Below are 25,347 nucleotides of genomic sequence, written 5' to 3'. Positions count from 1 at the left end.
CATTTCTAGCAGCAAACCTTTTTACTTCTTGTTACATGGTGTATATTTAATATTTTATTTCAAATTTCACTTCACAATAACGCTTTTACATTGTTTCGACATTCCTTTAATTCATTATTTAATTTTTGTAACCATTAGATTTATTGTTTAACGTTAGAAAATTATTATGGTATTTCTAAATAGTAGAAATACTGTATAATACTTAAATTTGCAAAAACAGAATATATACAGCTACAAATAAATTATATATTAGCTATTCCGTAAACATTAATTATTAATTAATGATCTATTTTCAAATAATTTGAGTATTTTAACAAAAAAGTAATTAGTTCAAAATAATACATATTCTATAAATGCTGATAAATAGAATTATAATTTCAATATTTCAAAAATGGATTGAAGAATAACAATGATAACATGCATACATTTCAATTAATATGAATTTATACATTTGAAATGTAAAATGAATCTCCATTTATGCAAATATTACGAATTAATTATTCTGGATTGATATTTCTTAACCCTTTGCACTCGAGGGCTTCGGAGTGGAGCCATTTAAGTCTTCAAACTCGAGGGCTCCGCTACGGAGACAATGCAAATAATTTTCAGTTTTTAACATAAGGACAAAAACAAATCGTAAAAACTATTTATAATTTTATAATTTGTTTTTTTTTTTATATATTATAACACTTGTATTCATAAACAATTAAAAAAATAATAACATACAACGATGACTTTTCTTTTAATGCGTATATCATTAACTTACATGTAAATATGATCTTTTCACTAAAATTGCTTCGAGTTGCTGGTAATATGAATGAAAAAAAACTTCGAGTGCAAAGGCTTAAAATATGAATGATTATGTGAAATTCGTAGTTTGTATTTGAACAATACTATATAGATAATAAAAATCCTGAAAGGATTTGAATAAATAAAAATAATCTTAGCATTGGTACAAACTTTCACATTTTAGAAGAACAAATAATGAATTCAAAATTATATTTGAAATTAGGTTACATTTTATTAATTTTAAGAAATTATTCATTATCATGATCTTTTCAATTTTCATAACAATAAAAATATGTCGATAAAGATATATCTGTTGCTCTCAAAAAATCAAAAAGATTTTCAAAAAGAGTCTAATATAATAAATGTTTAGAAATTATTAATCTGATAAAATCGAATCATCTTACACGAATTATAAAATATATTTTAAACTAAAAAGCAGTGCAATCAGTTTCCAATTAAATAACATTCACCAGGAAGAATTCGGTTCATCTCGGTGATATTTGCAATGATGCCTTTCTATCATTAAGGAAAATTTACGTCTGTACATAGGTGACCGGATACTACGTCAATAAAAACCGTGGCCTCTGATTTATACTTTCGTTCGTGGGAAAGGTGTTAAGAAAGTTGAGTATAGGTATCTTTCACTTAAGTACTGAGCCATTTTCCGGAGGAAAATTACTTTTTGTTGATATCATAACAAATTGCGAGGTCAGTAACCGATTTATGTGTTCAAAAAGTAAGTACATGATATTTATACTTGTTCTTGTACTGAGTTCTTGTTTGTTTACACGTTTTGTAATGCAATATACCTTTTTACTTAAAAAGTAAGTTTATCTACTTTAGTATACGTACTTGAAAATTAAAAAAAATATTTTTACATTTTTACAATTTTAAAGAATACATTCATCTTCGAAATATTTTCTGTGAAATGTAATATAATGAAAGAATGAGAATGAATAAAAAGAATAATTCTTCTTCATGAAGAGGAAATAAAAGATGAAAGATTCTAATATTGTGGAATAAGCATTTTTTTTTTAATAAAATTAATTAATATAAACTTCAGTATACCAAAGAACTTTTACTGTGAATTGTTACACTTAGCGAATACAATATTAATATATTAAAGCAGACTTCCATTATATCGTCATTTTTAAATAAACTTAACCAACAGCGCTATTGGCGCACACTAATAGTGCTTTTCCGCCATCGCAAGGTACAAGAGTTTTTTGGAAACTAATTTTATTATTAAGTGAAAAAAGTTTCTGACAAATTTAACAAACACTTCATACTACTTTTTCCACGGTTTTATTAATAACAATATAAGGAAATGATCATATACGTTAACATGAAAAGTATTAATAATTTTCTGAAAATTATATTTCATTATAGTAATGCTTATTTTATTTAATTTTAAATTATTATCAAAATAAACACATTGTTCATTATTTATTTAAATTAGATATTAATTATATTAATATTAAAATATTTATTTCATTTAATTTATAATACAAAATTAAAAGTTTAATAACCAATTTAATCTTCTTTTTCTTTTCATTACCAAATTATGCATATATTTATTTAATCCTGATATAAATATTATACAATAATAATTAATTTCAATTTCCAAAAATCATCAGATGAATTGAGTTTGTGTAATATTAATTTTCGTTAATATTAAACGTATAAAAGGTGATAAATTATATAACCAATTAAAGAGAAAGTAGGTTTTACGGTTTTAGGGGATTGCCATATAGCAGTCATTTAAACTATTAAAAGACACTGGTCAGATGACTGCCTAATTAAATCAGTTATCGAATAAAAGTGCCATCCAATTTGGAATCCGGATGCGGTGAACCTTTCTACCACTACCTACGTACGGAGAAACCCATGTTTCGTTATATCCTTATAATATTTTTTCCGCTTTTGAGTTCCTTATAATATTCTTTCAATATTAAAGTCTCATAATAGGAAATCGGTAAGTATACAAGATTTATTGCCAATTTAACCGATTTTATTTAATCTTTCCCGTAGGACATTATTTAATTACTTATCTTTTACCTTACTACTTTTTATGAATCTATGAAAAGTTATAAACACTTTCATCAAAGATTTGTTACAAAATTAAAGAAGTTATGTTTAGCTTTCTTTTTTAAAAATAATTAATATTAAAAAATTATATGAAATTTCATTTAATTAACTAAATGTAACCTGTGTAATATTTTACATTCCATGATTCATTGTTATAATTACTGTTGTCCCAACTTATGAGGATCACATAATTGAAATGATATAAATTGAGTGTAAACAAAACAAAACAGTATTCCATTACAATTATGGAATATTTAGTCAAAATATTTGAATTGTCATGTCATATTATGTTATTAATTTTAATTTGTAATTTTCTATTAGTTATTAATTTTAACCTGTAATTTTCTATCAGAGAAATATAAAACTAAAAATATTTTTAGTACATTATTATATATTATAAAATATTTATCAGATATATGTAGCTTTACTAAAATAAACTTTATCAGAAATTATTTTTTAAAATGAAATGATGTTAAGAAATGATAGTCGCAAAATAATGGCTACCCTGATAAGACTCTGAATATGTAATTATTCTCTTGAATCACTCCCCTCGTAACCTAAAATATCATTCAGATCGTTGAACAAGAGTTCTAAGCATTCATTTGCGAAGAACAAGACGGGTGTTAAATGGGATACTGCTTGGAAGTAAATTGAAACTCATAATATTGTTGCAACTGCTCGAGATAATCGCTTATGACGAGCAGTTTTGTAAGATGAATTTACAGGAGAACTTGAATCAGACTTACAAGAGTAATACAAGATTATATGGGTAGAAGTAGGTTAAGTCGATCGATCAGTTGAAGATAGTCAGCGTAGCTCAGCAAAGCACATCTATAAATCTGAACAGGATAAAGTTTCGTCTCTAAGGAGCAGTTACAATATTTCATTTTATTTTTACTAGTTTGCAGTATATTGTATTTTACGATGTCAGTATTTTACACTACTACACTGCATTATTCTTAAAATTTCATATAATTTTATTACAATTTTATTTTATTTTTCGTGTACATTATTTCATTACATTTTTTATATTATTTCTTTTCAGACTTCAATCATTATTAAATAAAAAATTTATTGATATTTTAAAGTGGTTCAATTTTGCACGCACGTGCGCATGAGTGTATACTTTTGTACACATTTAGTGATATTACGTTGTTGCGAAAGAAATGGCAGATTTCGAAACATCAAAAGTCTGACATTTGATGACATAAAAGTACTACAAATCAGCAATTATAATATATCAATTTCAAAGGTTAAAGTTTGCTGAAAATGATGATGTAAAACATTTTGCAAGTCTAATGTAAATTGTCTCGTTTTCAGAAAATGGTTTCATGGATTATTCTGTACGGAATATAAAAATGATTAGGAGCGTGTAAGATGGTTACCTAATGATTAATAATGTTATACTACATACATTAACGAAAGATTCGAGTGGTCGTTTTTAACGTATGTTAACCTTTAAATTGATATAACATAAGTACTACTTCGCGACAGTTTTATGTCATCAAATTATTTCACATTTTAGATGTTCTGAAATCGATCATTGCATGCTATAAGTGACAACCAGCCATTTTGTACGAAAAATATTACTAAAACGTTTTCATAATAATTTTTGTTAAATCTTAAGCTTCAAATTGATATAACATATGAGACATTTTATGGACATTTTATGTCATGAAATCTGTTTAACTTTCTATTTTCAACAACGATCATTTCACATATAATAGTCTAATGTTATCTGTGTCCTTTTCTCGATATGCATACATTATTACATCACTATTACACAGTAATGAGGTTGACAATAGTATTACTTTTTCAATGAGTTACACCATTATTCTGTCAACAAGTCGAGTAATTATAAGCTCTAACCATCAAATGTACACGTAAACGTTCACACGGAAGAAATCAAAGAAATATTTATCTCCGTTGCAATTCTCTTTTCATTTTCTTCTCTTTTGTAAAGATGGGAGCGGCAACTTTCTAGATGAGTGACGAGCAGCTCCAGGGGTTTCAATTCCGGTTTACTGATCATTTATCTTGGCTAATGTTTCAGCCGATCTTTCAATCATTGTGATTATTAGCTATACTTTCAACTTCTCATTCATGGAAATGCCATCTGCATGTCGCTTGTTTAACTTCTTATGAATTTTTTCTCTTAACCATTCACTGAATACTTTATGTTGACTACATAGGTTGAAGTTTGGTAGAGTATATAAAATGAACTGTAAATGTATAAAGTGCTGTAATACTAATAAAATATGGACACATATTTCTATATTCTTAAGAATATTTAAAATCATTGTTCTTGTATTATTACATGTGAAAAAGTAATCTATATGTGTTCGAACTGATCACAACAGAGCATCCTTCTTTTGTTTTATTTCGCGTCGCAATCTTGTATGGCAGTTCGGGTAATGTGGCATTCATGTATTAGTGAAAAGTATTACGGTTAGTCGACGGATCAGGTGTCATATGTGAATTCAAATGAATATTTAAAATTTAGAGTATCTACTCTAAATATGGCTAGAACAAGAATGTGGTGTAGAAGTTTTAAAGTCGTTCAAAAGGATTAACCGTGGCTGAAATTATCGAAAATAACACCAAACACGATTATTGCTAATTTCACGACAACTCGCGCCAATGACGACTTAGTATTGTCGTCAACAATGAATTATAAAGCTCTAACGCAGTTTCAGTCAATTTTCTGTGTCAAAAAGTATCGAAAATGATACCAAAACACAGTTTTTTTATCGATTCGCGACGATCGATGTTAATTATACCAGCAGTCTCACTACGTTCCGCAATTCTATAAATATCTCAGTTACCCACATGTATACTTTATAATAAACATTTTTATTTCCGATTAGCGATTTAAACGCTAACTACAAAACATTTATCTATACATTTTGCGGAACTTAAAAGTATTAATTACCTGTTTAAAATGTAAGGATGGAATTATATTAAATAAGTGTAAACGTACGAATATAATAATGATCATATCTATGTTTGTACATGTACTATACATTTTTCTGTTCTTTTATGTATTCTTTCTATTACATTTCGAATTTGGTTTCAGATTCCACAAATAGAAAATGCTTTCATAAAGTTATTTTTAACTTTCATGTTTTCCAGAAAAGAAAAAGAAATGGATGTGTTAATAACTAGATTATGAGTACAATTGCATTTTTACATGTTTACATATTTCTTCCTTTTTTAATTTTTTCGCTTCAGGGATTCATCAACTTTGGTTCATTGCAATATGTAGAATTATATACTGTAATATTCCCTTTTTGCCATTCAAAATCAAGAAACGAACAAGCGACTGAACAATAAGATATATGTCTACATGTTTATTGCAATGTTCTCATCGCTTCTAGGAAATGTTATTGTCAAATACAGATTTGTTTAATGTACACATTATACTACGTAACAAGTGTTATCTGTAAGTACCGAAGAACATAACAGTATTCTCTATTTATATTCTAGAAAGGAATAGAAGGTAAAATAGAGAAACTAAGTTACAATCATGATGACACTCCAATGTATGCATATTTCTTGTAAACTTTCCCATTACCTGTAGAATGTATAACTGCCAGTACTTTAGGACATTTAAAGTAGTACTGTGAAAGAATCTTTTCCCATTTAGATTTAAGAGACATAAACCCAAGAAAGTTATAATAACATAATAACAACTGTGAGAACATCTTTACGTCTATGTTGAGTTATTATAACTTTTCTCTATCACGTATCTTACAAGTAAACCTACCCAAGTGTCACTCTCCGATTTTGATGAAATTTGGATATGTTATAGTACATTGAAAATTAGGGGACACGTATTTTTTTTTATCTGCGGTAAAACATATTTAGGGTATGAAACAACCCCCCAAAGTGTGAGGGTAAAATGGAAAAATTGTGATATTTTCGAGATCAGTGAAGCAATCTTGATGATTTTTGGTATGAAAGTATCTTTCGATAGAAGACAAAAATTGGCCTAGGTATGTTAGAAGGGGAGTGAAAATTAGGGGGTGAAATACCCTAAAGCGACCAATTTTTTGCTGCAAAAAAATCAGTTTTGATCTGATCGAAATAAAATCTATTAAAACTTGAAGAGGAAAGTTAATTAGGGAACACGTATTTTTTTTCTTTTTTATTACATAAATATTTGGGACGTAAATACTCCTAAATTACCGCGCTCGTTTGGCACTACGCATGAAACGCCTTGCAAAACTGTATCTCCCAACTGTTCGATCTTTTTAATATATCGGTTTTTTACGTTACTGAATGGAAATCTGAAATCAAAATTCAATATAACGGATCCATTATGGCGGACGAAAACTCGAAAACCTACTTACATGGACTGTATTTGTGATATGCGATTTTCAAAATATAATACAATTTCTGACATTCATTGTTAGGTATGTAAGGTGCATCAAGCGTGTTAAGAACATATTGTAAATATATTGTTTATAACAAAATTGTTTGAACAATGTAGCTTAAAAATGAAATTTTTTAAAATCTGATGACAGCATTCATCGTATGCAAAAAATGTTTATGGAAACATTGATCACATATTTTATTAATTCCTTTGTTCAAACAATTTTGTTATAAACAATATATTTACAATATGTTCTTAACACGCTTGATGCACCTTACATACCTAACAATGAATGTCAGAAATTGTATTATATTTTGAAAATCACATGTCACAAATACAGTCCATGTAAGTAGGTTTTCGAGTTTTCGTCCGCCATAATGGATCCGTTATATTGAATTTTGATTTCAGATTTCCATTCAGTAACGTAAAAAACCGATATATTAAAAAGATCGAACAGTTAGGAGATACAGTTTTGCAAGGCGTTTCATGCGTAGTGCCAAACGAGCGCGGTAATTTAGGAGTTATTTACGTCCCAAATATTTATGTAATAAAAAAGAAAAAAAATACGTGTTCCCTAATTAACTTTCCTCTTCAAGTTTTAATAGATTTTATTTCGATCAGATCAAAACTGATTTTTTTGCAGCAAAAAATTGGTCGCTTTAGGGTATTTCACCCCCTAATTTTCACTCCCCTTCTAACATACCTAGGCCAATTTTTGTCTTCTATCGAAAGATACTTTCATACCAAAAATCATCAAGATTGCTTCACTGATCTCGAAAATATCACAATTTTTCCATTTTACCCTCACACTTTGGGGGGTTGTTTCATACCCTAAATATGTTTTACCGCAGATAAAAAAAAATACGTGTCCCCTAATTTTCAATGTACTATAACATATCCAAATTTCATCAAAATCGGAGAGTGACACTTGGGTAGGTTTACTTGTTAGAATATATATACTCCATAATTTAATTGAAAGTTTTCCTTTTCCTGTCACCTAAGCACAAATGAAACAAAGAAATGTAGTTACTAAATATTTATGTAATGTTAATTTAATTTAATTACAATTAATTACGATTATATTTAAAATTATAATTATTAATAATTATAAGTTTTTAACTGTTACCAACTGCAATAAAGGGATGTTAAATTTCTACTTGGATTTCACTTGTTTTACTTCACTGGTATTTGAATTTCGCGCTTCATTTCCATTATTGCAATTTCAGCACTCTCTTTACTTTCATTCAACTATGTAAGTACTGTATGGAGTTTAAAATTATATTCATTCCATTTTATTCTTATGCAATAATATATATTTTTAGGTGTGTTTACTTTATTCCAAATATGTTGAAATTATTAATCAAGGAAGAAAAAATAAAAATAAAAGATACTGAAATAAATACATATTTTAGTTTCAAGCTACTCAATTATTTTCGTAGTCTTTACATAATGACAGTACACCGAATTTGTTTAGTTGTTTCAAATTATTCGAAATATCAAAGAAATATATGAAACTACGGAAATTTCGTCGATTGCATCCGTTTCCCATGCACTCGTATCTATACTACCGATACGTTCATTGAACCGTCCATTCAACCGCGTTAATTATTGGACCGAATCGTAACATTGTTAATATGATCGTGAGGGTTCCTCATACCTTGTTATAAAATGCCAGCTCATCGACCACTTATCGGATCGAATCGATCCTGTAGACCTACAGTAACTTGTGGATCTTTGTTGAAAGGTAATTAGACAAGATTAATTACCTTAAACACGGAATCTCAGCAAATGCTGCAGATAATTAAGAGTAGCTCAAGTAATCTTTTCATTTAATTAAAGACGAGCTACATTTTTGTTTACATGATGAGAATCCTCTCAATTTGCTTTCTCTTTCATTGAACTGATATGCACCGACGAATGAAAGTTTTCAGCGGGGGTTCTTGAACGTATAAAAATTCCTGATTTTATGATGGTCTCGACCTGAAACTCTCCTTTTTTTTTGCATCTTTACTGCATTACTTTCCTTGGTTGATGTGCATCTATATTTAATACCTATATCTTCCACCTTATAATAAACGCGTAATTTGAAATTAAAAATAAAATACAAAAATAAGTAAACGATGAAATAAAAATTATACACATTAATTCTTTATCTAGATCAAAATTAATATGGATTCCAAGAGAAAATGATAACTTGATAAGTTTTGTAATTTAAAAAAGAAAATTTGTGAATTAGTCAAATGAGGTTATGTTGATAATTCACTTCATTTTGATTTCATGTTTGATAGGTTAGATTTGTTCCGACTTTACGATTGGTAAAAATTTTGATAAAAAATTAGTAAAATTAGTTTTTTTAATTTATTACTTATCTCCAAAATGATATACACATTTGCGGAAATTACACTAAAGGTTATTTAAAAGAAAAAATTTTAAGAGTCATCTGGTTATAAATATATGCAGACAAACGTGATCTGGTACCATAATTATTGTAGATAATAATACCCTAATAATAACCTAACCATAATTGCAATAATAATCTAACCTTAATAACCTAATCATTATCATAGATAATAATTAGGGATAATTACTATCTAGATAATAAATATCTAATTTATTTAATCTGGTTTATTAAAATGTCTTATTATATTAACGTTATTATTAACTCTTACATTCATATTTAGTATTAATTTATTTGTTTAATATTAATTTTTACATTCATTTTTAAATTAATCTTAATATTATTATAATACTTAACTGTATTTCTTGATAATAATTTTTCTTGTGCAATCTCAATTGAATTTTTTTGATAATACCCAAAAACAATAAAAGCTAAATTACCTGCATTTTTCCACACCAGTTAATTGAATTACTATTAAATGGAGATACCAGAAGCACGTATGTCATTGAAAGGACAATATTTGATAAGTGCTTCGATATAAAAAAGAGCGAATCTTGATTTCAGAGTTGGGTAAAGTGATCTAGCTTGTTAATAAACTTTAAAGAGGAAACTTGTTCAGAAACTAGTTTCTGATTTCTCGATTTGGAAGTCAATCGATTTAGAAATCAAGTTTATTGGTAAGTGGTTAGGAGTTTTTCAGAAGATAGTAATTCTGGTTTGGATTACGTTACTTTTGAGTTCTAACTGGATATCGAAAGATTCATGGAAAATAATTCTTAAATACTGATTTTGGAATATTTTCATCATTAACCTACAAATTTAGGTTTCTTTGACGAAAATTTTCAAATCAATTCCCTGTATGATTAATTGACATGCTGCTTATATTCCTGATTGCAAGTTCACGTTTCGTAAAAAACAGTTAAAAAACGAGTGATTATTTTTTTATTATTTATACGGAAAATAATAAAACTGTGCATGAGTAGATAGTATGTGCTACATCGAACGAGTGGATTTTATTTTTTACTGGATCTGCGAACGTATAAAAAAACCTGACAGATCATAAATGGGACACACGACATTTTGTCATTTGATCACATATATTCATATTTTTCAAAGAAATCATATGTCACAAATGATTCATAAAATTAATAAAATATACGCATCAGATTATATTGCTACTATGTTGCACTGTAGTCTACATGTTAATATGTATTAATGCATAATATATTATACACGTCCTATTAACGTTTCTATTTCCTGCGATAAACCGCTGGTTTATAAAAAACGAGCAGTTCAATAATAAATCGCTCCTTTTACATTCTACAAAGATGATCAGATAAGCAAGCTACTAAACCTGCTACATATGCTTATAAATAATAGAAGAACGTTTTAGAAGTTTTATCTTTTTAATTTATCCTAAGTTATTAGGTTTTACCGTGAATGTAACACATTTTAAAGCAAAGTGGTTTATAAGTAATTACAGCGAATAATTGCTTTACGCGGTGTAGCATTCAAATGCAATCGCAGGATGTGAAACAGGCATTAACAGTTTCCTGTTTAACCTTGCTACCCCCGTGGCTACACTCAATTAACCTTTTCCCGAGTTCCGCTTTGCACAACTTTCTTAATTGTAGAAGGAGACGCAAATCACGTTTCAACATTTTTTGAGTGAAAAATGTTTTGCCGTTTATGGAAGTTAAAATACGAATCAATTTATGCTATCATAATTTGTATATATATTTGGAAAACTCTAAAATTGTATATGAAATGTTAACACTAGAACTACCGACATTAAATACTCATTTATCGAAGAATAAAAAATAAAATGAAAAAGGAAATAAATAAATACTAAAGCATCAAATAACATATAGAACTAGGTTTTACCCCTACAAAATATTACAGACATTTCGATAAAATAGCGACGATAAAATTTTGTAATATAAAATGAGAAATCTGAAACCAGTCATTCTGACTGGTTTGTAGTTCTAGTGTTAATAATCAATCATTTTTATAGATTAGTAACTATTGAAAATATGATGGAGAAACTTGTGTTGTTTTAATGTAACTATCAAAAATATAATGGAAAAGAGAGTTCTATTTTGGTGCAATAATGATTTTCCAATGAAATGAACGACAAAACTAAGTAAAACCAGCTTTAAAAAATTGCATCCATTTTCTGTAGAAAATAATAATTGTCATTTCACTAAATCTTTACTTAATTTGTAATTAAAATTAAAATAGAAAAATAAATAGACAAAAATATAAATAACTACAATTACAATTAACAATATAAACAATATAAGTAATTACAATTAAAATTAATAATATAAATAATATAAATTAATAAACATATTAATTCTTTCTCTCAATAAAAATCGGCACAAATTTCAAGAAAAGCATGTTAATAAATTATGTAATTTAAAATGATCAAATTCTAAACAGATCAGATGACCAGTTTGGTAGTTTTAGTGTTAAATGATTGTCTAAATAAATAAGTCACAAAATTGTAAACAAAATTTTCAAATTCTTTTGCATAAACTATAATGTAATATTATGCTAGTTTCATTTAACTAATAACCAATGAAGCAAGCTTTACGTAAATAAAGATATAAGTCTATTTGTAAACTTTATGCTTTAAATCGATACAGTGAAATTTTGTTTATTTATTTATTTTTAATTATAAAATTATATCTATATTTAATTATAGAATTATAATATAAAGTTAAAATACTGGTTTATTATTATTTGAACAATATTACATGAAAAACTGAATGAAATAGTTTTTAATATTTTTCTTAAATAATTGTTATTATTTCCCGGTTTTAAAACAATATTTTACTAAAGCAAAACAGTGTAAAAATTGCTTTATCTTTACATTCTAGTAGCTTAGTCCAGTTCGTGACCAGTCTAGCATGATTGACCGTGAGGTATTCCACATTTTCTCGCAATGAAGCGTGTTGAGATCAGAACAAATCGATTAATTATAGATCCTTGAAAATTCTTCGATTATGTTGGTCATGGATAATATCTGGAAACTATGCTATAAAATTTCATGGTCACATGTCACGCCTGAGAATTATGGTATAAATCATTCATTTCCCACGCAGTTTTAGAAAGATAATCGTTGCAATGGCAATGATAATTGTTATAAACGTAATGAGTATTCTAACGAGTATTTATGACCTTCTCTAAAAATATGATTTTCAATTTTTCATTCGAAGCTGTCAATATGATTAATTATATCAATCGTATGATATAACTATACATATACAACAGCTATGATAATAACTATTATTAGCTATTTGAAGCTATAGAATATGGGGATTTAGGCATATTGGAATGTAGGGACTTCAAAGAATTGGAAATTGAAAACTTTGGAATTTAGGGATCTGGGAATTTGAGAGTCTCAAAATTTGAGGTTTTAGGGGTTTGTAGACATTTAAAGTCTTTGTAAACTCGAAACTTTGGACACTTTGAAATGTGGAGACATAGGAATTTAGGGACCCAGATATTTGATGACTTCAAGGAACTTTGGAATTTAAGTATGTAAGAATGTAAGGATCTAAAGATTTGAGTAACTCGAGAATTAGGAGCTTTAGAATTTGGAAAAGAATTTGGAAGTTTAAAAGTGTCAGAATTGTTTAGGAAAGATGAGGCTTTTGAAGTTCTGATAATTTGAAATTATCGAAGTTTACTACTTTAGTAATTTGGAGTCTCGAAGTTTAAAGAATTTACAAATTTGAGAACTTGCATTTCAATTTGAAATGAAGAAATTCAAGAAATTAAAAATAATATATTCTAACGTTATAATATAAATAAAAGTCCTGTTCCATCGACCAAAGTTATGAAAATAACATTTCTTGTTTAAGAGCAACATATTTGGTCATCCACTGAACATTGCAACCGAGTGTACAAGGTAATATTATGTCGAATCATCTTATATCCAATTAAAGTTCGTTGCACGCCTATCCGGTGGGTGACCCCTGGTATCGATCGGTATTAAGGTTCGACCTTAATCGTGACAGGAAGTTTCGTGACCGATACAGATACGGATTCAGCCACTAGATACGCTCGTAGCAAGCTTGCTCAAAGCGATGACCAGCGTGGGCGTCGAGCGTTCTTCGCGTCATTCATGACTGGGAACAACAAGCTTCAAGGCTGGAAAAATCGCAAGCACTCGTGGCAAGCACTGATTATTCATCATCACGATCGGAATAACGTTCGCGTAGCTGTTCCTTGGACTTTCCTTATTGGAACAGTGAAGGGTAGATGCATGTTCCAAGAATAGAAGCGAGAGATGTATGGAAAAGCTAATCCTCGTGAGAACATAATTCTGCGCTGGAATAATCGATGAAACCTACGTTTGAAGCAAATTTTACTGATTGGTATTTACTCTTTAACTTCTTCTAAAAGTAAGAGAAGAATAAATGAAAGTTTTCTAGAATTTTACCATCAAACTTTATTGACATATTCCATACACAAAAATAAGTTCATAATGTAGTGGTAGAAAACTTTTATGTAATTTTTTCTGCTGTTTAGGGTTTCTTTCTCGTTTGGTTTAAGACACCCCTTCAGCTTATCGTACCTGGGACAGAAACCGAAAATAATTTTGATGCTGAACATGATGTGACTCCGTCTAAATAGTTGAACTCGTAATTAAATTTTTAACTTCAAAGGAAAAAGTAATCAGGAACTGACTACTTAACTAATGAGGAAGCATACAATTTCACGATATAAATTGTACCTTGTATATAGCATCTTGATTGAAAATTAAACTATGTGAATGTGATAGCTTCACATATACATATGTATATGTACGTATAAATCACTATGTTCATTTCGTGGGACTATCAAATGATAAACAGATTCTCCAGGACGAAAGGTCTTGTCCTGTTAACATTTCGTGTTATTTTCTTATTCAAATATTCATGGTTGTCAGCCAGCAACTGTTCAAGTGTCCGCTTCCGTTCAATCCCAGAGGCTGTTGCCGTAAACAGCAGTTTCATGCTGTCTCAACCTTCCTCTTCAATGAGCGATCATTCCGACCGTACCAAGTTCAATTTGAACAGCCAACTGCATCTTCAATTTTCTAATCTCGACAAGTTCTCATGCATTTATTGCCTCCAACCTTACTTCCGGCGAGATGAACTAAAATACGAAAATATTCCATCTAAGATGCCTTCAACAGATCGTAAACATTCATCCCCCAGCTTAGAGCACAGCTTAGGATAAGAGAACTGATATTTCACATTAATAAGATTGTTTACTTATAACTGTCTGACTTATTGACCGCCACATAAACGTTTTAAGTGTATTTAGAGTATACAATAATTTCAGACATTTTTCGCCATTATTTTTATAGTTGAGAATTGACTTTGAAAGTGGAGTAAATCCAATCTATTACTGATAATGTCAGAAGCTGTGGATTTTTTAATGTTTGAAGGCAGATATATAATATTAATATAGTAATGAAGGTAAGAGCAGCAGTAGTTGACACTGTACCAGTTCTTGACACGTTTTCAAAAAAAGTAAATAAATAAGGAAACCACAAGTTGGAATACATCAAACCTTATTAATTTGTATACTGTCACACTTCAGTGGCTTAATTGCGAACTATTGTACATATCCGCCATTTAAAAATGTAATAGCAACTGATTAATAAAACTTGCCTATGGTTCTTACGATTTTCCAGTGTTTTCTTATATAAATCGCTAAGGATTTGGTTAAAATGTAAGTATTGCAAGTGTGTATTATTTAATCATTGTGAGTAAAAAAGACATTCGTTTATTTCGGTTGTTTGAAACTTAAAAAGAGGTTTATTTATTAAAATTGACAACAAACAATGCTAAATTGTCTAAATACACTCCGTGTCAACTACTGAAACTTGTAATGTTCTATTATTCAGTAGTTGACATGGGGTGTCAACTATTAAATTACTACGTGTGGATTACTGACTTTGTTCCTCTGTCAATTTTGAGATGCCTCCTACGAAGGGTAACTTCAGGAATTATACAGAACAGACTATGCAAGTGGCTGTGGAAGATGTCCAGCTCCATAAAACTCCGTATAAAACGGCAGCTAGGAAATTTGGTGTTCCGAGGGTAACTTTAAAATACAAGGTTGAAGGCAAACATCCAATTAAAAGAAAAATGGGCCCAGTCAGAGTATTGACTTATTGTAGAAGAAAATGCAATAAAAAACTGATATGACGATATCTTCGATATGAGGAGTGTTCGAACCCTTCATATTAAATATTTATTATTATCTCTTCATATTAACCCTTAATTATTCAATATTTTTTTGTAAACTAACTCAAGAATAATCTTTTTTAAATGTTCAAAGAATTCACACATTATCAAGACTAGTTCATTAATTGGATTTTCTCCCTATGTCAACTACTGAAACAAAAGGATGTCAACTACTAAATTTTCTGTTTTCGCTGGTTGTCAACTATTGAATCAAATTTTACGTTTAGAAGAAAAAAAGAAAAAAATTTACAACCGCTATCTGGAATATTGTTGTAATATAATAGAAGAATAGTTTGTGCAGCGACTTCTAATCGTAAATTTTCCATAAAGTTGAAGTTAAACTTAGCCTGTTCTATGTGAACAAATAGACAAAAAATTCCTTAAAGTGTCAACTACTGGTACCTTTACCTTAATTAATTCGATATAATACAGAGGCCCCATAATTTCTTCAAATCCCTTCTCCATACACAAAATGTAGAAGAGCAGTAAATTCTTATGTAATTTATATGTATAGTCAGATTTCGAAATTGCATAAATGGTGTTTTTCAAGTGTGACACTGAAATATAAAATAAATTGAACATTTCTTCAATTTCAAGAATTTTGAATTATATTGAATTGTGCTGTTTCGAATTTGAAGACAAATCTAGTTAATTTCGAAAGTAGCACATTGTTGATAAGAAAACATATTCATAATTTCTATTATTTTAATAGAAATTATAAATATAACTCTCTTAAATCTTCAGTATGATATATTGTATCCTACATGTATATTTCTAATTTTATTCAAACGCTAACTCTTAATTATCTCAATTCAAACATAAACAGACTTAGGTCACTTTCAAAGTAAACCCTCACACCCTAAAAATGTTCAACGCTGTCACGAGAGAAATTAAACAGTTTAAGTGAAACAACTCGTCAATTGACATGAACGAATTGTAAATAGTGAAACGCGAAAGTGGTATTTGCCTTTCGTATTGTTCTCGTTCAATGATGATCAGGTGTGGCTGAACGGACGATGAAACATGCAAAGCTCACGAGGACCGCCATAAGACCAGCGGAAATGGCTTGAAGCGCGCGCGAATTCAAAGCGGCAGAAATCGAAAAAAGAGGAAATACTCTTTGTTCCGGTCTAGGAAGAAAGGAGGAACGGTAATCGTTCGAGCGAGCAACGAAGAGAAAATCGCTAGGGAGTTAACAATACCTGACCATGCAACTGGCAATCACGTTTTACGATGCGTTTCCTCTCGTTTACGGCGGCAATCGATGACCGGACGCTTCTTCCTAGGCGGAAGATACAATAATCCTGAATATCGATGATTTTCGAGCCCTTTTTTTCTTTTATAATACTCGTTTTCAGATTCTATGTTTGTATAATTTGGCTGTATGGTAAGATGAAAGAAGAATGATCATATTTTCCGTTTGTTTGCAAACCTTTTCTTTTATGAAGCACGTTTTTAGATTCCATATTTAAATAGTTCAATAATTTGAAAATTTGAATAATTTGTATAATTGAGATAATTCGAAAATTTTGATAATTTAAAAATTTGACTATTTCATTATTTGATAATTTTATTATTTGACTATTTAATAATTTAATAGTTTGAATAAGTTAGATAATTTAATAACTTGATTTTGGATAATTTCATTACATAATTGAAGCTGCGAATTTCAAAGTAGCATAAGTCCCTTTTTTGCTATTATGACTTACTGACATAACTATTATATATGATTTATATAAATTATTATTATTAATAAATTATTAATTACTTAAATTTATAGAAATTCAAAAATAAATAGAAGAAATCCCTTAATTAAATATCTGCACCCATTTTATCTTGACTGTATGAACAAGTACCAACATTTATTTAACTAAAACAGCAAATAATTGATAGAAATAACTGTAATAAAAATAAAATGTAAATAGAATTTAATTCAAAGTTAAATAAGACAAATAAAAAGACATGTTTGAGCCAACTGCTTTCTTTATTAATGGTTCAGATAAAAACACCTTAGAATAATTGAGTAAATAAATTCCTATTTCAAAACAAAGTACATCAGAAAACGTTTATGTTGCAATTATAACCTCACGGTTACGATATTCTTTCCACCTTAAATGACTAATGAATAACAAGAAGCCATTAAAAATAATTGATTCCCTTTGTTGTAGTGAAAGTCCATAACCATAAAAGAAATTAACCACCAGAAAATATTAAATCATTGTTTGACACGTAAACACATTTACAAATTGATTGGTTAATTAAACTTCCTTGTTTTTGTTTGAAACTCCTGTTTGAAGAATGTAGTCGTCGTTTAAAGAATATCACTCACCATAAAGTCACGAAGAAATAGATTTCTTTCTTCCAGGAAAATTCTTAATGAAAATTGATTACAAACGAAAATGTTTGTATCAATGTACAAGTTTATTCAAATTTTTATACTAATCCGATAATTTTCAGTAACTGATATTAATCTAATAATATTTGCGTCAATAAAAAGGGTTTGAAATATTTTGATATCATACACATTTACTTTTTTTTATATGTTCACTTTTATTCAATAAATGAAGAGACAGATTACTGCCGCTTCAAAATTGTGGCTATAAAAACTGTCATATTTCTCTTATTTTTTAACATGAGCCTTCACTATAAACTTTTAATGGTCACACTGGGGTTTGAAACAACCCCGCCAATTCAGCTTCAATTTTACTTACTTTATATACTGAAAATCTGAATAAATACTGTTTTCGAAATCATTGATATTTTATAGTAAAATACTATTATTTTACTATAGTCAAATATTTGACAGTAAAATATAGTAAAATTTGCTATTTTATAGTAAAATATAGTAAAAATGGTATTTTGACTATTTTTTTTTCCTGAAACTGTTATTGTATCTCAAAAGCGTTCAGCTAAAATTTTAGGCCTTTACATTAAAATCAAAGAAAGTTTTGAATTTTTCCGTGAAAACTGTCATATTTTCAATTTTTTCATATTTTTGAATTTCTTTTTCAACATTTAAATTTACTGAAATCTGCTGTGAAATATGTTAAAACAATTATCGAAGATTATCTATTATTTTTTGAAATTAAAGCAATGAGTAACTTCTTTGTTTTCTAGAAACAGTTTTAGTGGCCGAGGTGTTAATGTCCTGATGTTATCTTGGTGAAGTGTGATCATCAAGGATTAATTATTATTAAAAATCGATGTCATAATTTGTAAACATAGTGTAGTTAAAAGTCTACGTGACAAAACATCAATATACCGATAGAAAATTGAGCCTCCTCTTAAATTAAAATTATTTAACTTAAACTTTAAGATTTTTTTAACACCATATACCAACTTTTTTAAATATGAAAGCGCAAAAAAAAAGAAATTATTTTTTGATCCATTCTGAAATACATATACAATAAAAACAAGAGCTTCTTATTTCAAACGATGGAAGTCAGCGTTCTCTAGAAGTCACCGAACATACAAAATACATGTACACAAAACGTACACAATACATATATACAAAACTTCCTGAATGATTTGCATCAATCGTCATGACTTTTGAAATTTTTGCGACTTCTTTTTATAGCTGTCTCATAAGCATCGCAATTTATTTCCTTAAGCTTGGCTGGAAATGAATTCGTCTGCAAAAACAAAATGTGATTGAACTCTGAGATGCCATGACATCTTAAACCTTTCTTCCTTTACAAATAAATGTGGGATTGGTTTGTTCGGGGTTCGTCGAGTACGATCGGGCGCGATCGGGTGAGCGGGCGACCTGGACAATTGGCGCCAAGAGAATTTGTACCATAATTTAGCGCGGAAAATTAGCGGGAGAATGAAGGATCGTAAGGCAATTATTTCGTTTTACGCGGGAATCGGTAGAGAACGAGGAAAACGGCGTGGTATCGCGAGGGAGTCTCGTTGTAACCGTTGAAGAAGTAGCAAGTTGTCCGAAAGTTGTCGTTAATTGTTTATACTTGATTTTTATATTCTTGTTAAGTTATTAAAACTATTTTATTGTTATTCCCAAAAAAACTATTAATCCGTCATCCTCGAAAATTCCGATCCTACATAAATATCTAGTAATTGCTCCTTGCAAACAATTTACAAAAACTGGGGAATATTTTGTCTTTTTTCAGAGTATTTATTTTGAGAAAAGTTGAATTCAAACTTTTACATATCACTACATAACGAATCACGAATATTCCGACTCTCTATACAGTCAGTCAAAAAACTACGGACATTATACAAATCGAAATAAGTTTTTTCAAAGTAAACTAGATAATTTGAATTTTTTGAGATGCTGAAGTCTTCAATAATTACCTAGTGTCGTTTATTATTTATCAGATGTCGGTTTGAAAAAATTACAATTGCTTGAGATACTAAAGAAAAAAAGAAATGCTTTAAGAACTTTGCAAATTAGACAACTTATTGTTAGTATACTCTAAAAATATAATAGCAAGAGTGTTACAATTTTTTTATCTAAGCATATAAATCTGATATAAAAAAATGCAATTTGCAAATTTAAATATAGCTGTAATTTAAGTAACTGGATATTGAAACATGTAAGAAAATACAGACATTGAAGTGCAGAATTTGTATTTATTACATTTATAAACCGAAAATCGTAAAAGCTGCAATTTTCGCAATTTTGTATTACTTGTATTTGTGTTATAGTGCTAGTGTTATAGTTATGTGTTATAGTATTAATGTAGTAATAATTAGTAGATTTAGTTATATCTAACATGTCACTCAATAAGTCTCCGGTCTAACTAAAAGAAACAAATTTTTTTTTAGAAATTCCACTTTAATCATCAATATATGTTCCTTTCAGTGTGATACATTGATTCCAACGCTCCTCTAACGTTTCAATTCCCTTTATATTAAACGATTTGTCTTTGCCCCCAAAATAAGCTTCAGTTTCCGCAATCACTTCTTCATTTGAGCCAAATTTCTTTCCCTGGAGCATTTTTTTCATATCTGCAAAGAGCCAGTAGTCGCTGGGGTCCAAATCTGGGGAGTACGGTGTGTGGGGAAACAATTCAAAACGTAATTCATTCAATTGAACCATCGTGTTCATCGACTTGTGACACAGCGCATTGCCTTCGTGAAACAGCAAACGCGGCACCCACTTTGAAAGCAATTTGCACATGCCCAAATTTTCATGCAAAATTGTGAAGACACTACCTTCTGATATCTTCAAGGCATCAGCTATCTCACACAACTTAAGTTTACGGCCCTTTAAAACTATTTTGTGACATTTTTTATGTTTTCCGGAACGACTGCTGATTTTGGGCAACCAGAGCGTTCAGCATCATCGATGCTTGTATGACCGCGTTTAAATTCAGCATACCAGTCAATGATAGTTGATTTCCTTGGTGCAGAGTCCCTATAATGCTTATCAAGTCACTTTTTGGCTTCAACAGTATTTTCTCCGATTAAAAAACAGTGTTTAATCAACACACGAAATTTCTTTCTATCCATTGTCTTCAAAATTATGAAACTGGGAGTACTAAAATGACTGTAACTTCTAAGCTATTGGTCAGAATACCATGAAATTTTGACACATACTGTTTGGAGGTTAGTATTATTCGAAAATAACGTGGGTCTGTCACCAGTGTCGCCATATATGTGTCAGACCAGGGACTTATTGAGTGACGTTTTACTTTGGAATTTCCTTCATTTTCATTACAGGGAAGAGAGTTGAAAAAGTTCGGTACATTCTACACAATTACAACTGCAATCTTTTACAAAATGTCGAAAACACGTCATTTAGTAAAGTCTTCTAGTTCTACTAATGTTTTCTAGTTTTGTTCAAAAACTTAAGTCATTTGGTTCAATTTTGAAGCAGTTATTCAGCTTTAAAGAATGTTTATAGGTTTTCATGACTGACTGTACGTAATTCGTTCAATTTAATCGTAATATTGTTTGCTCAATTTGATCAATTTATCGTAATACCTTTAACAATGCATGATAAAGGGTCCTCATGTAAGCAAGATATTGCAAACAGAAGCAGCATATTGCCCGCTGTTACTGTGTTTCTTTTTATTTTACTCTCTTTTGAAGCTGGTGGCTTACATCTGTTCACAGCAAAATTCAAACACAAAGAATCTAAGCGACTAATTTGTTTTTGCTGTGTATTTTATATAAGTATTTTTTAACTCTTTCTAGCACGGTTTTTTCAATTTTATAAAAAATTCGTTGTTAAACTTTCATAATTAATACTAACAAGGAAACATATCGAACCGCGACACACCGATTTTAATGAAACTTATGTGAAAGATAGTTCTCAAAAAAATATTTGACACGTATTTTTTTTTATCGGCAATCGTTCACATTGAAGGGGTGAAAATAGCCCTCGAAGTTGGGGGCTGAAACCATGTTTTTGGGAATATCTCCGGAACGAAAGAAGATAATTGAATTCTTTTTTTTGTAAATTGTTCGTCTTTAGATAGGAAATTTTTGTGCGTAAAAAAATTTCAAGAAACTTTATTTGTTTAAATAATATTTAAAAAATTCATCATTTTTGTTTAAATTTTTGCACTAAATATTGATCTATTTTTTTGCAACTTCGTGTACGTAAACTATGGACAAAAATAGAGGATACGTGTTTTTGGAATTTGTTGTCTGTTGCAATGTTTATTAGATATATAATTTAACATCACCTCCTGTGAAGAGGGGCAATTATCATTTTTATTAAAAATATCATTATTTTTACAATCTTTTACATTATTTTAGCGATTTTATACCTCTTCATATTACAATTATTTTTTATAAAAATAATTAACTTAAAGAAAGTAATATGTTATTGTAAATTTTTAGCATTATCTGAGGTCATAATTTGCAATTTTCAGTTTAACAAACTTGAATTAAAAACTATATGAAAAATTTCAGTTATAAAGTCATTTAACTAATAATTACATTTTAATTTTCAATTAAAAATACTGAATTATATATAATAAAATATGTTGAAGCACTAAAAATTATCATTAATTTATTTTGTATTACTTATGCCTGTAAGCCATCGAGTGAAAATCGTCTCCATTATTATTGGTTCATTTTACTTTACACAGCATATGTGCAACAAATTAAATGAACAGCCATCTCTGTTAAAACACAAAAACTATAATTCATTTATTTTGTATTATTTATGTCCGAGTACCAGCGAGCAATGCTCAGCCTCCATTATTATCGATGCATTATTATTTTACGTAGCATATTTGCAAAAAATTAAACGAACCATCTCTGTTAAATCGCTAAAAACCATCGTTGTTTCATTTTGTATTATTTATGTCTGAGTACCAACGAGCAATGCTCCATTATTATTTTATGTAGCATATTTGCAACAAATTAAACGAACCATCTCTGTTAAAACGCCAAGTATAAAATTATCATCGATTTATTTTTTATTATTTACGCGTGTAAACCACCCAGCAAACTCCAGTCTCCATTATTATCGATCCATTATTATTTTACACAGCATATTTGCAAATTCAAAGAATAGTGATCTCTGTTAAAACACCGAGTACAAAATTATTTTGTATTATTTACGTCCGTAAACCACCAAGCAATGGTCTCCATTATTACCCCTTCACTATTATCTTACACATTGCAACGATTAAGAAAGGTTTTTACAATATAATGATCTTGTATCAAGAATATGCATAACCAAAAAAGTAATATCCAAACAGGTTCGGTATTTCCTGGGAACCCGGTGTTCAGGTAAGAGTTAACCATGTCCGTATATGATACACTTGCCCCGCAAAAAGAGAGATGTACGAAGACATAACACCATAAATTCTCCTCAAATCGAGCGTAAAATGATGTCAGATGGTCGAAAGGTGAGATCGAATAAGAAAAGTAAGAAAAAACGAGCGTGATGTTCGCTCGTTCGTTTCGCAGATGCAGTCTCGAACTTATAAGACTGGACTGGCGACCTCTTACTCCTGTTTTAGCCCGAACAGACGGAGAGGAGAAGAGATCCGGTGACCCAGAACTTGGGAAAGCGAACCGCTCGCTACAACGCTCCTCTCGAGACGATCTTGCGCTCTAATTGTTTCTGGTGTCTGAAAGAACTGCAGGAACTTTCATCTGCCTCCACCATAATTTCCGGCTTTCCATCAACGTGGATCGACATGATCGCGATCATCACGCATCGAACGAAAGTAACAGCGATCGGAAGCAGTGCAGACGTTACGTCTGGATTTTACGGTGGGTTTTTAGTTTAGCGGATTATATAATTTATGGAACGATCAAAATTTAGTGGAATACACGAGCAAAAGTGGAGATATGTAACATATCTATTCGTTTTACTGTGTCGATAATTACGGTTTGGTATTGTAGTGGTATTTGGGAAGCTTTCATATTAATCTCTGCTTTGTGGATGCTGCGATGAGATATTGCGAAAGGCTTGCAAAATTGAAATAATTTGTTTTACTGTACAATTTTTTACTGCTTCTAGAGTGAAATGCTTGATACTGGAGGATTGAGTTGAAAAATTCAATTTTTAATTGAAATTCAATTTTCAAACAAGTATACAACTTTGTAATACAATAAAAGTGGGTAAATGTTAAAGAAGATATGTCGATAGTAGTTTTCAGCATTTTTTTAAATATTATTAAATGTTCAAACTTTTAAATTTTCACGTTTCCGAATTTTTATAATAAATTAGTAAATAAAAATAATCGTCAAACCCAAATAGTTATCAAAGTCTAAATAGTCATCAAACTATTCAAATTTACATTTTTGAATTCCTCAAATTCATGAATCCATAAAATTTCCATATTTTCAAATTTTCAAATTCTAAAACTTTTAACTGTATAAATTCTTGAATCTAGAAAACTGTAAATCAATAAAGTTTTAAATTTTTAAATTCTCAATTATATCAATTTTTTAATTTTTAAGTTCTAAACTTCTTAAAATTCAAAATTCCTAAATTTTCAAATTTATAAATTTACAAATATTCAACTCATCAAATTCTCAAATTTTCTAGTTCAGAAATCTTCAAATCTCTAAATTAATAAATTCTAAATTCTCGAATTTCTAAGTTCATAAATTCCCAAGTCTTTAATATTTTTAAATCTTCAAACTTCACAATCTCTATATCTTCGAATTTTCAAAATTCGAATTCTCACATTCCCAAAATTTCAATCCCAATATGACAAAATTTGCAAATTTTCAAACTCCCAAATTTCAAATACCGAAATTTCCAAATTTTCAAGCCTTCAAACTTCTACATTTGCAAATATATAAATTTCTAAACTTTCAAATTTCTAAGTATTCAAATTTCAAAACTTTCAAAATTCCAAATTTCCACTTCTCCAAATTTACAGCGTCTCAAATTTCTAAATTTCTAAATTCTTATGTTTCTGAATTTTCAAATCTCCAAATATCCAAATTTATAAATGTATAAAAGTATAAGAGTTACTAGTCAAAAACTAACTGCTTTATAACTTAAA

At 29.3% G+C, this 25,347-nt stretch overlaps 1 protein-coding gene across 1 annotated transcript in view; it reads right to left on the bottom strand.

Annotated features, from left to right (window-relative positions):
- pip (heparan sulfate 2-O-sulfotransferase pipe) overlaps positions 1-25,347 on the bottom strand; it is a 145,393-nt gene that overhangs the window by 29,519 nt on the left and 90,527 nt on the right. The window lies entirely within an intron of this gene.

The sequence above is a fragment of the Megachile rotundata genome, chromosome 3 (assembly GCF_050947335.1).
Source record: "Megachile rotundata isolate GNS110a chromosome 3, iyMegRotu1, whole genome shotgun sequence".
Classification (NCBI taxonomy): domain Eukaryota; kingdom Metazoa; phylum Arthropoda; class Insecta; order Hymenoptera; family Megachilidae; genus Megachile; species Megachile rotundata.
This window is presented reverse-complemented; position numbering and strand designations above follow the sequence as displayed.